Here is a 16,638-nt window from a genome sequence, read left to right on the forward strand (position 1 = left end):
TGTTTTTTATTGAGTAAATAATGATAAAACACATCTAACACATTTAATGGTTTATTTGAAACTATGATTTTTGAAGGGTCTTAAGAGTAACATAAAGAAAACCATTTTTTTCCTCTCTCTCTCTCTATATATATAATATAGCATTAAACTAGTTGTGTTTAACATCACTCTTATAAAAATGATTAAAATACTCTTAAAAGAAAGGTACTTTTAAAAAAATGCATGGTTAATTGTTTGGTCATTAGAATCTTTTGAACTTGAAGGGCATTGAATAGTCAAACACCTTTTTCAAAGGAGTAACTTTATGAATCAATCAAATTTACCTTTTTGACTTAAAAAAGTAACCATATATTTTTCAAAAAATCACTTTTAAAAGTATTTTAATCATTTTAATATAATTGAATTACAACTAGTTTAATATTAGATTCACCCACATATATATATATATAGATGTGTTTATCATTGCTTATTTATAATTATAAAACAAGTTTTTTCTTGAATTGATTTGATGTAAAAATGTGTGTTTTATCCATAAATTTTAGTACAATATCAACTATTACTTTTTTTACCTCTTTAAAATATCTATATGATAAAAAATGTTTAATTATGAAATATGTTTTTTTATTGAGTAAATAATGATAAAACACATCTAACACATCTAATGGTTTATATATAGTATAAAATACTAGAAACTATTATTTTTGAAGGGTCTTAAGAGTAAAAAACCATTTTCTCTCTCTTTCTCTCTCTCTTTCTATATATATATATATAACATTAAACTAGTTGTGTTTAACATTAGAAAGATTCAATCTTATAAAAATGATTAAAATACTCTTAAAAGAAATGTACTTTTAAAAAATGCATGGTTAATTGTTTGGTCATTACAATCTTTTGAACTTGAAGGGCATTGAATAGTCAAACACCTTTTTCAAACGAGTAACTTTATGAGTCAATCAAATTTACCTTTTTGACCTAAAAAAGTAACCATATATTTTTCAAAAAATCACTTTTAAAAGTATTTTAATCATTTTTAATATAATTGAATTACAACTAGTTTAATATTAGATTAACCCACATATATATGCTGTATTTTTTCTGAAAAAAATATTTTTTTACAATATTTCTACCCCCCCCCCCTTAATGAGATTTGTGACTATGCCTTGTATCTCCATGGAGATTCGGACATTTCAGATCCCTTATTTTTGTCACATTTTGTTCTTAACATGACCTGATATTCATCAGCGAGCTGTGTAACGTTTCCAAAACGTGCTGATTGTCCCGTGTTGTACCTTTTGTCATAGCGAGATTGAATTGTGTTGAGAATTTTTTAATAGTTTCCACTTATTTTTCAGTGACTATATTCAGTTGAAGTGTAGAGCAGTAGAAGTGAAATGACAGTGGAGTTTGGGCCACTTGAATATTTCTTTATGTCCGGGCCACATCCAATAGGCTTTACTCTCCAATGCCCTGGACTTTATTTTCATCGTGGTAACTATGGAGCACAAGACAATTCTTGATTTACAAACTAATGTTAGAATAGTTAGCTTAATGGGCCACATCTGTTATGATGCAGAGGGAACATTTAAGCATTATTGGTGTAACATATTGGTTGGCATTTGGCCATTTTTATATAGGCTCGCATGAGACCATACCATTATGGTAGGACCATCCAACCATATGCAGAATTAATTAATAGGCATGCCCCATTGCAATTGCAAATCCATGATGATGGTTCTCTTGCGTGGGACATGTAAGTGGAATTGGAATTGAGAGCCGCATTTCTACATATGAGAAATATATACATATATATTACTAATGTAAAAAATAGGAAGACACCATATTTCTCTCATTTTCAAAATTCAAATCAAAAGCAACTTAGCAATGGAACTGACTAGCCCATGTAGATGGATCAAGGCTCGAGGATGATGGCATACTCATAGTATAAAAGTTAAAAACGGCAAAATATCAGCAATCAAAAAACCTGCAAGAATTTGATTTTTTTTCACGATAAATAGCCATTAAAGAAAACGTAACTATCACATTTACATAACGATATTTATGTTTTGATGAAAAAATCATGACATTTTGAAAATATCGCAAGAAATTGTCGTTTTTACTTTCAGATAATTTCTTACGAGATTTTAATAAATCTGGCGATATTTGTCAATATGGCTATTATCCTCTGGTAGCAAGAATGACACAAAAGCGTTGCATCTTTGTTATACTTACAGTTGTCTGAGCCCAACCATCTTATCCACTTGCCAAGTGGGCGGTTGGACGGGTCCCACCTGAATCTCCACCTCCCTATTTCAAAAAATGCGAGGAGGCTCAAACTAAAGGTGTGTTTGCATCACAAGACACAATGTGTTTCTATAGGGCCCACCCTGGCAACGCAAACGCGGGACTCTCTTTCCTCATGAAAAGGGAGCCCCCAAAACGCTTCCTGTTGGGTGTGTGGGTGGGTGGTGATTGGGGTTGGGGTCGGATTTGCTTTCCAGGGAAAAAAAGCTGTTGGGGGAACGTTGTACACAAATCCTTAAATGACCTATCCAAGCAATTGATTCTCATTGGCCATATATATAGAGGAGTGCCTAGGTGCATGATCACTTTCGAACATGACCAAAACCAACTTTCGCTGACGCTAAATATCCCATACCTTTAACGGTGACTTTTGTTGCCGCTAAAAGTCTCAGCAGTGTCCCTGTTAAAGGTATGGGACCTTTAGCGATGACTTTTGTTGCTGCTAAAGGTGTTATTTGGTGGAACCTCATGCAGAACGTTCATCCCGTGTGCGATGGACGCATGCACCTACACATTTTCGTGTATATATATATATATATATATATATATATATATATATATATATATATATATATATAGAGAGAGAGAGAGAGAGAGAGAGAGAGAGAGAGACGAAAGTAATTCAACATTACCACTCATGAAGATCAACAAAATGTTGAACCCATGAACTGAACAAGAACAAAAGCCAAAACAAATAAAAGAGAGAGAGAGAGAGAGAGAGAGATTATCAGAAACACAACAAAGAAAAAAGAATAATTGATTAGAAATCAAACTATATCTGGATACAACAATTCACAATATACATCCAAAAACAAGCATCTTCACCTGCGTCAATATGAAAAAAAGAAAAGAAAAACAAAGTAATTCATTATCTTCGTCACGATATCAACCAATCAACCATACAACCACTCCCCTATTCTTTTAGAATATCTGTCATGGTTTATCACCAAGGCATATTCTTTTGAACTCAAGTTGTTATCATTTATATTAGATGTCTCAATCGTTGTCCTTTCTTCTCACCCTCATCTGTTTACCGTTTTTTCTCCCATCACTAACAAGCCAACACAATAATCCAGAGATCTTCGGGTCATCAATAAAGAATTCTCCAATAAAAGTTTTCTTCCAAGTAATCCAGCTACAGATCTTAAACCAACAGGAAAGTCATTCATCCACCATTTTCATAAACCCTCATTGTTGCAATCTGTAGCTGCATTCGCCTATCGGAAACAAGGGTCCTTTTCCAGAAAGCCCTCCTCCACCACACCTCAAAGGCTCTCTGAATGTTCGGACATTCATCACCAGAATTCGAGAATCGATTGAACCAGTTCAGCAGAATTGTCTGTTGTTGAGAGAGTGACAATGTAAGGATTGTCTGACTGAGCCCCTCCTCGACCACATTCCGATCCATCGATTTGCAACCCCTCCTCATCCACCCAAAATCATTGTAGAGAGGCTCAAGCCATGTCTGCAACAATAAGCTCCTCACCTCCTTGGGTGCCAAAATCTGACCCTTCCCAATTCCAACACACAGCCTAGCAGTCAGCCTGCTCACCTCGTACCTATACATTGCTGGGACCATGGCATGCAACTCTGCAAGTTCAGTTTGACTTGCCCATATCTTAGCAAAATCCTCAGCTATTTGTCGATCAATCAAGATCTCCAACACCCAATTGAGATTGTCGGATTGCCGAGAAATCTCATTCACAACTGCACCTCTTTCTTGGTGGTTACTCTTATCCAGGAATCCCACTTGTGTCGCCTTTGTGAAATTGTGGAAGAGTAGGTCTAGGCAAGAGTTACAGGCAGCATACAGTGATTCCTTGCTGACATCAAGAAGATTGGTGCTGTTGGTACTGTGATGAGAAGAATTCTCCCTTAGCATCTTAGACACCAATCCTTTCATCTCCTTTCTAGCCTTCTCATCTTTGCCTTGAAGCACTACGTCTAAGAGTCTCACTACTATCTCTTCCTCAGAAGATACCGGAGTTTCTATAGATACCCTCTTTAACACTTCCCCTGCAGCACTAGTGCTATCAAGCTGTAACTGAGACAGTAGAGTTGCCACTTTCTCTTCTTCATCTTCGGCCCATGGTGCTGCTTCTAAGTACTCTAGACATGCTAAAATACCCACATCGAACGCTATTGCTGCAGATACCTAAACAGAGGATAAAAAAATTCAGGGCCAGTGAAATGATCTATCATTCGTTGAGAAAAAAACTAATACCAGTATTATGCATATGCATTGTGACTGTGTTGATTGAATATCCACCTCTTATGAAATGGGTTAGGATCTTGGCAGAAGAGTAAAAACTCAAAAAAATCTGACTCCTCCTAGATTTGACGTCATGTTGAGTTCTTACTCTTTCATGACTAGAGTTTGGTTCATCTGATTTGTTGTAGGGAAGATTGCAATCAGAAATATGAGCCTTCCAAGAAAATGCTCATTAAACCGATGACAGAAATACCAGTTACAATACCCATCAGCCAAAAAAGAATCTTTCTAGTAGTATCAGCCACTTAGCTCACTTCCCGCCCCATTTCATCCAGTAACCGAAGTGAAAATGCAGAACCAATGGATGCTTAACTTCATTTTATGACATACAAATTCTGGCTTCAATCAAACAGGAGAACAGAGAGGACCACTTTGACTATGACATAGTCATGAAACTTGGATATGGTAGATGAACCGTCAATGAATTTAACAAATAATAGAAGTTGCTAGGAACAATCACTAAAACAGATTTTGCCTTCGGTCCATACTAACAATATGGAGAACAGGTCTTCCCCAAAAATAATAGTGAATAAGGAAAAAGAACATGATGAAACAGGGGTAGTTACACACGTGAATTTCACAATATAACACAGTATGGAGTCAACAATGTCTAGAATCATTTGCAACAAAAAGAGAAATTCCAAGACAAGCATTGAATGAGAATATATCGAGAGAGAGAGAGAGAGAGAGGCTCGCTCTAACCTTCAAAATCTCCAGGACTTTGGAGACATCCTCCTTCATGAATCTCTTCTTGAGGTCATCGCAGTACATGAGGCGCAGTGTCTCCAGATACACCTCCACATCTTCACAGTCGGAGATCTCCACGAGGTGGGGGAGCGACCTCTGCTGCTTCGACCAACTCTCGGAGAGCTTCGAGGCGAAAAACTGGCTGTGTGCAACGAGGATGTGGCGGTGGACGTTCACAGAGACGCCGAACCCGTCCTTGGAGCTCAGCGTGAGCTTGACGTCGCTCGATCCGGCGTCGTTGAATCGGTTGCAGGGGCTCGAGCTGCTCAGTATTTCACTCACCCTCTCCTGCATCAGGAGGTGCTTCTCCTGGATGGTCATGCCGTGGGGAGGCGGTTTCCCAGCGTTGGTAGCTGCGTTACTGGTGGTAGCAGAGGGGGTTTGGTTTCTGGAGTGGTAATCTGGCTCGTTGGTCATCATCTCGAAGAGGGTGGGGCTCGATCGAGTCTTGTCGATGGAAGGAGGGGGAGACATGGGATTGAGGAGGCCCGCACTGAGCGCGGAGTTGAATTTGCTGTAGCTGGAAGGGTAGGAGGAAGAAGACAACATGATGGGAGAGATTTGTCCAGGAGAGGCTCTAACTCGAAATGGGGAAGCGTAGGGCCGGTCTGGATTGAAACTCTGCCTAACAAATGTGGAGATTTCGTTGGTTTCTAGTTGTTGGTATCTCTGGTCTGGTGATGGGTGTGTGATACTATTGATGGTGGTGGTGCGGTGGGTGGTGGTGGTGCGGCGATGAGGAGGAGCACAGCACCAGGAGTCGTCCGGAGAGACCGATGGTGGCTCCTTCCTTGGTGTTGGTGCAGAGTAGGATGAGGCTGGGGAGGGGAGGGAGGGTGAGGCAGCGGTGGTGGTGGAGAAGGTAGCATCCCTCCTCGTCCTGCGTTTGTGCTTAGTGGCATGGGGAGGGTGGGCTTGGCCTTTGAGATGAGCTGCCATGGAGAGGAATAATGGTCAGGGGAATGGGGTTTGTCTTGTGCCAAGTGACCAAAAAAGGATGCAGTGGATGGATGGGAATGGTGGGGCATGGTGCCACTGTTCAATTAGATGCCTATTCCATTCTCTCTGACCAAGACCATACGACCCCTTCCTCTGAACATGGCACATGCCTGAAAGGGGTCTGTTTTCTAAACATAAAGGTGAATTGTTATTGATGTTGGTTATACTGAAATAACCAGAATGACCTCAACTGAATCTTTCTTGGTGGCATTTTCTATGTGAAGATAACTCGTGGGGAGTCTTAACAATGGTAAAGCGAATTATTACCTTAATGAGGTAAATAGTTTGAGACTGGTGCACATGATCCCAAGACCCTCGAACCTGCCTCATTTTTTTGCTTTGGTCGACAATGATAAGTCGGACTGATCAGATTCTTCACGGGATGGTTGGATGGTACGAACAATTAGATTATAACAATACACTTCTTAGACATCATAATTATGCGGTGTAGATGTCGACCGTGAGTTTTAGTCATTCCATGTGATTACAGAGAATGACTGATAGTGTATTTAGTAAAACACTATTACTGAAATATGAGAACTAGAATACGGTAACTATAAATATGCGAATTTTCAACTTTTTTTTTTGCAAATCCAACTATGTATGGTAAATTTGGCAGGATTTTGATGAAAAATATGATTTTTAATTAAATGCTTGAATATTCATGAAAACTATGAGCAGTTGATTTTAAAGCTTTGAAAAATCTTGTTTATGCATCATAAACCCATGATTCAAGAGCTGGTCATTATAAAACCAGGTAGATCACATACATACAGATAGATTTAGGAGAAAAGAACAAAAAAATCATGAAAATCATGATTCACACAGCAGTTCTTATATATATATATATATAAACATGAATCGTCCAACATAATCAGATGATTATCTGCCACTGATTACGCATTGATCATCCGTGATGCTTCTATTTTAGATTGAAAAGGACTTTTAGCAGTGGTCACAACCATCACTAAAAGGTTTTTTCCTCTCAGAGCATTAAAGCCGCTCCTGACCGCCACTAATGCACCTTTTTTGCACAAAATTGGCGTGCAAGGCTCGTCCGATCATCGTTCAATGATCTACCCATTTGACATTACGGGTTTTGGTATATATATGTCACTATTACTTACAAATGTCTCTTTTTTTCATTTTTAATTTTTTTTGTTGTTTTTCATAAAACCAACCTTACAGATGTGACCTGTTTTTTGTTTAGTGGGAATCGGCTTTTGAAGCATCTGATTACAACACATAAGCAGGTCTTTGTGAAGCTTCAAAAATCAATGGCCTACAATGTGTGATGCTTTTCCGAGTCATAAAATTGTGTTTTTTCATTGAAAAAATATTATCCAAAAGCCATTCCATGTTATTTTGAACTGAATCCTTTCATGAGGTGGGATTAGATCAAAACTCATGCCAGAGAGATTAAAGTGTTTGTACGTAATGGTGAGAGAGAGAGAGAGATTGATTGGCAAATGTTCACGTGGAAGGTATGCATAAATAGGCATGAAAAAAAACATCATTAAATTTTTTTTTGACGTAATTTTTCCGTCAGGCATCACACCTTGGATCATATTTTTCTAAAATAAAATACTAATTCTTTTAACATATAAAATTATTGCACATTGGAGAGCTTAAAGCATTCAAAATCTTTTTCTAACATTGCAATCACATTATTAAGCCTTGTTTTATGTTTTTTTTTGCCCATCTTATTATTTAAGTTGACGGTCTAGGGTAGGTGCACACAAGTACTTTAAAACAAACAAGGAGGCCTCCACTTGTCTGGCAGGAACGCTTAGTTTACTGCACCATGTGTTTTGACATCACAAGTTCGAATCTCAATGGTATATGGTTGTCTAATTAGTAGGGTCTGCCTAACCCCAGCTTTCTCTATAGAAGAAAAGTACACTAAAACCGGATGCACACCTATCGGCTATTGGATCATGATTTTGGAATGGTTGAACATTTACTAAAATTTGAGTCATTGTTTAGTAAGCCTTAAAAAGGTCTTGCTTATGAATCATAATCGTTTGATACAAGAGACTGTTCTTATAAGGCCAAGCATGTAAATCACATCCTTATGGTGAAAAAAAACATAAAAATCTTGGTTCATACCTTAATTCTCACCTTTTCAATTTTCATATTACAATGGCCTTATATATATATATATATATATATATATATATATATATATATATATATATATATATATATATATATATATAGTGTTATTGAAGGCACAAAACTATTGAGTTGAAAATTACTGGTTCATGTTTTATGAACTCAATATGACCGTATAGATGTGTTCAAACATGGTTTGTTTGCTAAAGATCAAACATTGAATCATATTATTTCACATTAAAAATACTATTTTTTGAGTCATAAAATTTGTGTGCATTATAAGCCATTGATTTTTTAAACCATTAACAAAGATCATTTTCTACTAAACAAACCTTATAGATCAAATCCATAAAGTTTGATCTGCTAAAAAAGAAAAATGTGATTTATACTCAATAATTTTGTGCCTATATATTATCAGCTTAGACTGGTCATTGGTTAGACAAGCAACGTGAACATCACTCTAGTTGGGTATGGACTTCACTTTCATTTGCTTAGTTGGGGTGATATGGTATCATAGATGGAGTAGTGCCAATTTTATCTAGTTGGATAGACAACAAAACCCCAGAAGAGAGGGCGAGAGCGAGAGCGTGGATCTACAGGAATCTGGTACACACGTATGTTGACATAATTGGATGTTTATTAATTGTATCTAATGTACTTTTAACCATAATGCTAGTCATGTTGGAGAATCATTTCTTTTTCTTAGGTCTCATAGTACAGTTTTTCTAAGGATGGTTGCTGCCGGGCCAAGCCACTCGATGACAAGGGTGTCCTGATAATTACACCCTCACAAACTCAAAAAGACTAAAGAATGGGATCGGCTTCATTTAACTATGCAAGTCATGTGACTCCCTCTTATTAAAGTTTATGGATGAAGAGGAACACAAGAAGACTAGGGATGAGGGGGAAGATACCTTCTTGCTTAGGCCAGTTGAATGTCCACATGCATTGTCAGCTGGGAGAGAAGAATTTTCTGTACCTAGTTTGGTTGGTAACATTAAATGCAGTGGCAGAGCCATGTTATGGCCAGGGTGGGCACCACCCTTGGAGGCCAGGGAACGATGTGTGCCCCGACCCTTGACCCCACCTCTCTCTCTCTCTCTCTCTCTCTCTCAGCGCCATCCTGACCCCGACCCTGTCTCTCCCTTGAAACGTCACCAGACCAGAGGATGGCTGCGACCATTCGCCGTTTTGAGGCACCACTGCAAAGGTCATCTATTTCTCTGAATTTCTGCTCAGGTCAAGGTCAGGCGTGTTGCCTGTGTGTATGGCTGTGTTCGTCCGTCTGCCATTTGACAGTCTCTCCAACACCGTGGATGGACGTCTGAACTTCTTTTTATTGTGCCTTTTTTAGGGTTAGGGATTTTTTTTGGGGGGGTTTTCAATTAACATATGAAATTAATAATGATATTTATTAGGACTTGGGATTTAGTTTTTTTATTTACTTTTTCTTAAATAGTTGCATATCAATAATTAGGTTTTAGGGATTTTTGTGCTTTTTTTCAATTAGCATTTACGTTTTTTTAATACAATGGATATTTATTAGTTATTTCTGCATTTTTTTTCAATCAACATTAGACATGATTCTACATATTTGCTTTTAGTTAGAATTTTGGGGGTTCTGTAAATTTTTTTTTTCAATTAGCCTATGTATGAAACTATAAATCATACTTGTTAGGATTGAGGTTTTTTATTTATTTATTTTGAATAGCATGAATATTTAATTGAATGTTAGGAATTTTTTAATTAGCATATACATGTGAACGGTGTTTGTTTAGGATTTAAGTTTTATTTTTTAAATATCATGAACCATAAATATTTCATTAGGTTTTAGGGTTTTTGTGCTTTCTTTTCCAATTAGCAGTCAGATAAGTCTAAAAACAATTAGCATTTAGGTATTTATGTGTTTTTTCATTTCAATCAACATTAAACTTTATTTCACATACTTGGTTTTAATTATAAACTTAAAATTTTAGGGTTTTTTTTAATTATTACATATATGACTGATGTTTGTTAGGATTTAGGTTTTATTTTTAATATTTTATAAATGTCATGAATATTTAATTAGATTTTAAATTATTTTTATATTTTTTTTCAATTAGCATTTAGATGTTTGATTTTGCTTTTTTGAATGAGACCAGTATTTAATTAGGTATTTTTGTGTTTTCATTTTTAATCAACATTAGGCATGATTCTATAAGCTTAATTTTATTTAGAAACTTAGAATTTTAGGTTTTTTTTTTTCAATTAGCATATACATGTGAATGATGTTTGTTTAGGATTTAGGTTTTTGATTTTTTTTTAAATAGTATGAACCATGAATATTTCATTTGGTTTTAGGGTCTTTTCCTTTTTTTTCCAATTAGCAGTTAGGTACTTTGTTTTTTTCTTTTCAATTAACATTAAACTTGATTTCACATGCTTGAATTTATTTATAAACTTAGAATTTTAAGTTTTTTGAAATTATTATATATATGAATGATGTTTGTTAGGTTTTAGGTTTTATATTTATTTTTTTAAAATAACATGAATATTTATTTAGATTTTAGTTTTTTTGCATTTTTTTTCTTTTCTACTGTGCATTTGTGCCCACCCTAGTTTAGATTCCTCGCTCCACCACTAATTAAATGCATTGACAGTTGGAAAGTTTGATAAGGATAGGTTGATGAATGGCTCCATTTCAATTTTCTCTTTACCTTTTTCAGTATTTAGGATGCAAAAATTGATTGTACTATCCTTGCAACATGGAGGGATTTTTGAAATACCTAGAAATTTGACAAAATCCTCAACATATCCAAAATCGTTGATTCTTGACTTTTTAGGATATTTTTTCCATTCATACATGCAAACTTGGTGAGATTCGTGAGATATATAGGTACACTGTAGAAAGTTTGCAACCCTTCAATAAAAAGGAGATTTTGCGAACATCCTCAAATATAGTATAACCTTGGCAAATATAGTATGAACTTTACAAACATAACCTGTGAACATCCTTGAAGTAAATACTCCTCAAGGAGATCTGCAAATGTTTGCCAACACTTGCAAATACCAGTTGCAAAGGTCCTTGACTTTCACACTTTGATGAGACCTCTATAAATATAGTACGATCTTCACAAATATAGTATGAACTTCACAAATATAACTTGTGAACCTCCTTTAAGTAAACACTCCTCAACGAGATCTGCAAATGTCTACCGATATTCCCAAATACCAGTTGTGAATATCCTTGACTTTTACACTCTAATGAGACTTCTACAAATATAATATGACCTTTGCAAATACAATATGAACTTTGCGAATATAACCTACAAAACTCCTTTAAGTAAATACTCCTCAAGGAGGTCTGTAAATATTAGCTTACATTCGCAAATACATGTTGTAAATGTCCCTAACTTTTTCACTCTGATGAGACCTCTACAAATACAGTACAACCTTCGCAAATACAAAACAAACTTTGCAAATGCAACCTACAAACTTCCTTTCAGTAAATACTCAGCGAGGAGATCCACAAATGCTTGTCAACATTCGTAAATACCAGTTGCGAATGTCCCAAACTTTCACACTTTGATGAGAAATCCGTAAATACTGTAAGAAATATAGTATAAACTTCGTAAATATAACCTACAAACCTTCTTTAAGTAAATACTCCTCAAGAAGGTCACCAAATATTTGCTTACATTTGTAAATACCTATTGCGAGTGGCAGAGCCACGTTATGGCTAGGGTGGGCACATGCCCACCCGGACCTGAAAAAATCCCCCAAGGGGTATCAAGTCAAGGTGGGCAGTGCCACCATCACTCGAAGCACACATTAAAGGTGCCCTACGTCAAGGTGGGCACCACCCGAGTCTGACCAAAGGACAGGAAATGACGATGTGTGCCCAAACCCCCAACCCCATCTCTCTCTCTCTCTCTCTCTCTCTCTCTCTCTCTCTCTCTCTGTGTGTGTGTGTGTGTGTGTGTGTATGTGTGTGTGTGTGTGCCTCCTGACCTTGACCCTGACCCCACCTCTCTTTCTAAATGCCACCATAACAAAGGACGACTCTGACCATTCGTCATATGAAGGTGTCACTGCATAAGTCCTCTCTCTCTCTAAATTTTTGCATGGTTGTGTTTGGTCGTCTACCATCTGATGGTCTCTCCAGCATGGTGGACGTCCAAACTTCTTCTTCTTATGCCTTCTTTAGTGTTTGAGATTTTGGTGATTTTTTGGGTTTTTTCAATTAGCATATGAAATTAATAATGGTGTTTGTTAGGACTTAGGACTTGTATTTTTTATTTACTTTTTTTAAATAGTTGCATATCAATAATTAGGTTTTAGGGCCTTTTGTGTTTTTTTTTTTCAATTAGAATTTAGGTTTTTTTAGCAAGATAGATATTTATTAGCTATTTTTGCATTTCTCTTCAATCAACATTAGACATGATTCCATATGCTTGCTTTTAGTTATAATTTTGGGGGTTTTGCTATTTTTTTTGTTTTAATTAGCCTATGTATGAAACTATGAATGGTATTTGTTAGGATTGAGGGTTTTTATTTAGTTTTTTTTAATAGCATGAATATTTAATTTGATTTTAAGATTTTTTTAATTAGCATATACATGTGAAAGGTGTTTGTTTAGGATTTAGGTTTTTATTTAGTTTTTATTTTTTAAATATCATGAACCATGAATATTTTATTAGGTTTTAGGTTTTTTGTGCTTTTTTTCAGTTAGCATTTTGGTACCTCTAAAAAAATTAGCATTTAGGTATTTCTATGTTTTTTCATTTCAATAAAGATTAAACTTGATTTCACATGCTTGGTTCTAGTTATAAACTTAGAATTTTAGGGTTGTTTTTTTAAATTATTACATATATGAATAATGTTTGTTAGGATTTAGGAGTTAAGATTTAGGTTATATATATATATTTTTTTAATGGCATGAATATTTAATTAGGTTTTAGGTTTTTTTGTGTTTCTTTAAAAAAATAGCATTTAGGTGTTTCATTTTCATTTTTTAAATGAGATGAATATTTAATTATGTATTTTTTTATTTTTATTTTTAATCAACATTAAGAATGATTCTACATGCTTAATTTTGGTCAAAAACTTAGAATTTTAGGGGTTTTTGTTTCTCGGTTAGCAAATACATGTGAATGATGTTTGTTTAGGATTTAGCTTTTTTATTTTTTTTTAAATAGCATGAACCATGAATATTTCATTGGGTTTTAGGGTTTTTTTCATTTTTTTTCAATTAGCATTTAGGTACTTCTTTGTTTTTTTTAATCAACATTAGACTTAATTTTGCATGCCTGATTTTAGTTATAAACTTAGAATTTTATGGTTTTTTTAATTATTATATATATGAGTGATGCTTGTTAGAATCTACAATTTAGGTTTTATATTTATTTTTTTAAATCACATGAATATTTAATTAGATTTTAGGTTTTTTCATGTTTTTCTTTCTTTTTTACTAAGCATTTGTACCCACCCTAGTTTAGATTCCTGGCTCTACCACTGCATGTTGCGAATGACCCCAACTTTCACAGTTTGATGAGACCACCACAAATACAATACAAATTTCGCAAATACAATACAAACTTTGTTAATATAATCTATAAACCTCCTTTAAGTAAATACTCCTCGAGGTTGTTCGCAAATATTTGCTTATATTTGCAAATACTTATTGTGAATGTTCTTGACTTTTGCACTTTGGTGAGGCTTCTACAAATATAGTACGACCTTCATAAATATAGTCCAAACTTTACAAATATAATAAGTGAACCTCCTTTAAGTAAATACTTCTCAAGGAGGTCCACAAATTTTTACTTAAATTTACAAATACCTCTTGTGAATGTCCTTGACTTTCGTATGTTTGCTGATTTATATATAAAGTCATTACAATATTTTTTTTTGTTGTTTCTTGTTAGAATCCTAACCATTTTTTCTCTAGAACCCTAACCCTTTTTCCTCTCCCCTTCTCTCCTTTGCAACAATTTTTGTGAAATCAACTTGCAGCATTTCAACGAGGTTGTGGCATCCTTTTGGTCAACTTTTTCATCTTTCAATTAGGTCTTAAAACAAGTTTCATATATATATATATATATATATAATTTTCTTGCATTCTTAAGTTATTTTTTATAGATATATATATTTAATACAAGCTTGTATTATTTATGTTTGGTTGTTGCTGTAACAGATTTATGTATGTTTGCCTATGTTTTATTTAATACTTGGTATCATATTTTTCATTTGCAGTTTTTTTTCAATATATATATTTGTTGGTGTTGTAAATGATTTGTTTTTTTTTGTCCTTTATTTAATATTTGGTGGTTTTCACTTTGGGTAATGGGGTTAGGGTTACCTTTTTACAAGAATTTAATTATTGTGATGGGGTTGGGGTTGACTGTGCACAAGCATTCAATAGGGGTTAGGGTTTTTGTTGATAATTTAATGTATGAATGATATATGGATAGCCTTTTTGTTACATGTTATTTTCATTAGATGAATGATATATTTTATGGTTTGTATAGGTAGTTAATGATGACCTTTAAAACAGTTAAAGTACATTACCGTAATACTGATCACACTAATTGGAGATCTATAGCGGTCTCAAAACATAATAGTTTTAAGAAATTTATAGTTTTGATTTCTCATAAAATCGAATATACGAAAAAGGTTTTGAGCCTCGTGTGTAGTTATTCTCTAAACGCAGACAACCAACAAATATGTATAGATATTTTGAAAGATGATGATATAGAATTGATATTATTTAGAGTTGATGTTTACTTTGAGGCTTACAAAGTTAAACAAGGAACAATTGTTGATGAAATAATGAGAATCTTATGAAAAAAATGCATCTATCTAAGGCATTGTCTATTGAGCACATTTCTTTAGTGAACATTCAACTATTACAAACAATGGGTGATATTAATGTTCTTGATATGCATGTAAAGGGCATTCAATTGCCCGAACCAATTAGAGATATAAATATTCAACATGCAAACAATGAAAAACCTCCACTAACAATTGATATTATGCATAATTAGATGATCACTACAAATGATGCAGATGGCATAACTAGGTACAAGTATTTGGACTTTGTAATGTATGCTTGAGATGTAGGTGTGATGATAAAGGTGTTATTTTTATGGTAAATCATAAAATTTAAAAATACAAGAATGTTGCATGCATGGAAGCAAATGAAGTAATAAATATGATTACTTTTGATTTAGTTTGTGCATCTGAACAATCAAGAACATTCACAACAGGTATTTGTATATAAAGGTTTTATCAAAGTGAAAAAGTTAGGGGCATTCACAACAGGTATTTGCAAATATAAGTAGATATTTATGAAGTTCCTCGAGGCGTAATTACTCAAAGGAGGTTCACATGTTATATTTGTGAAGTTTGTACTATATTTTCAAAGTTCATACTATATTTGTAGAGATCTCATCAAAATGTGAAAGTTGGAGACATTCACAATAGGTATTTGCGATTGTAAGCAGATATTTGCAGACCTTCTCGATGAGTATTTTCTTAAAGGAGGTTTATATGTTATATTTGCGAAGTTAGTGTTGTATTTGTGAAGGTCATGCTATATTTGTGGAGGTCTCATTAGAGTGTGAAAGTTGGAGACATTCACAACAGGTGTTTGCAAATATAATTAAGTAGATATTTGCGGACCTCCTCGAGGAGTATTTATTGAGAGGAGGATCACAAGTTTTATATCGTGAAGTTGGTACTGTATTTGCAAAGGTATCATCAGAGTACGAAACTCGAAAATATTCATAACTGGTATTTGCGAATGTCGACAAACATTTACGGATCTTCTCGAGGAGTATCTACTTAAAGGATGATCAAAGGTTATATTCGCAAAGTTCATATTATAGTTGTGAAGGTCGTATTGTATTTGAGGATGTTCGTTGAATCTTCTTTTTATTGAATGGTTGCAAACTTTTTATAATGTAGCTGTATATCTCGCAAACCTTAACAAGTTTGCATGTGTGAAGGGCAAAAATATCCTTAAAAAGTCAAGAATTGGCGATTTTGGCTATGCAAATTTTTTTATCTAATTGAGAGTTATTTTTTAAAATGTGCCATTTTTGCAAGGACAGTATGATCACTTTCCCTTTTTTTAATATCACAATCTGCATATCGAGAGGCCTCCAATTGATACAACTGTGGAGGTTTCGTCTGCCCATAGGGGAGTACACCAAGCTTTGACC

The 16,638-nt window shown here is 34.7% G+C and overlaps 1 pseudogene across 1 annotated transcript; it reads right to left on the reverse strand.

Annotated features, from left to right (window-relative positions):
- Positions 1 to 3,132: 3,132 nt before the first annotated feature.
- On the reverse strand, positions 3,133 to 6,259 carry LOC149836009 (BTB/POZ domain-containing protein At1g63850 pseudogene; annotated as a pseudogene). Its single transcript, XR_016432452.1, has 2 exons — positions 5,276 to 6,259; positions 3,133 to 4,456 (listed from the first exon to the last, which is right to left on the reverse strand). The product of XR_016432452.1 is annotated as a BTB/POZ domain-containing protein At1g63850 pseudogene (transcript).
- Between the last annotated feature and the right edge of the window lie 10,379 nt (positions 6,260 to 16,638).

Source organism: Nuphar pumila, chromosome 6 (assembly GCF_984573655.1).
Source record: "Nuphar pumila chromosome 6, dmNupPumi1.hap1.1, whole genome shotgun sequence".
Lineage (NCBI taxonomy): Eukaryota > Viridiplantae > Streptophyta > Magnoliopsida > Nymphaeales > Nymphaeaceae > Nuphar > Nuphar pumila.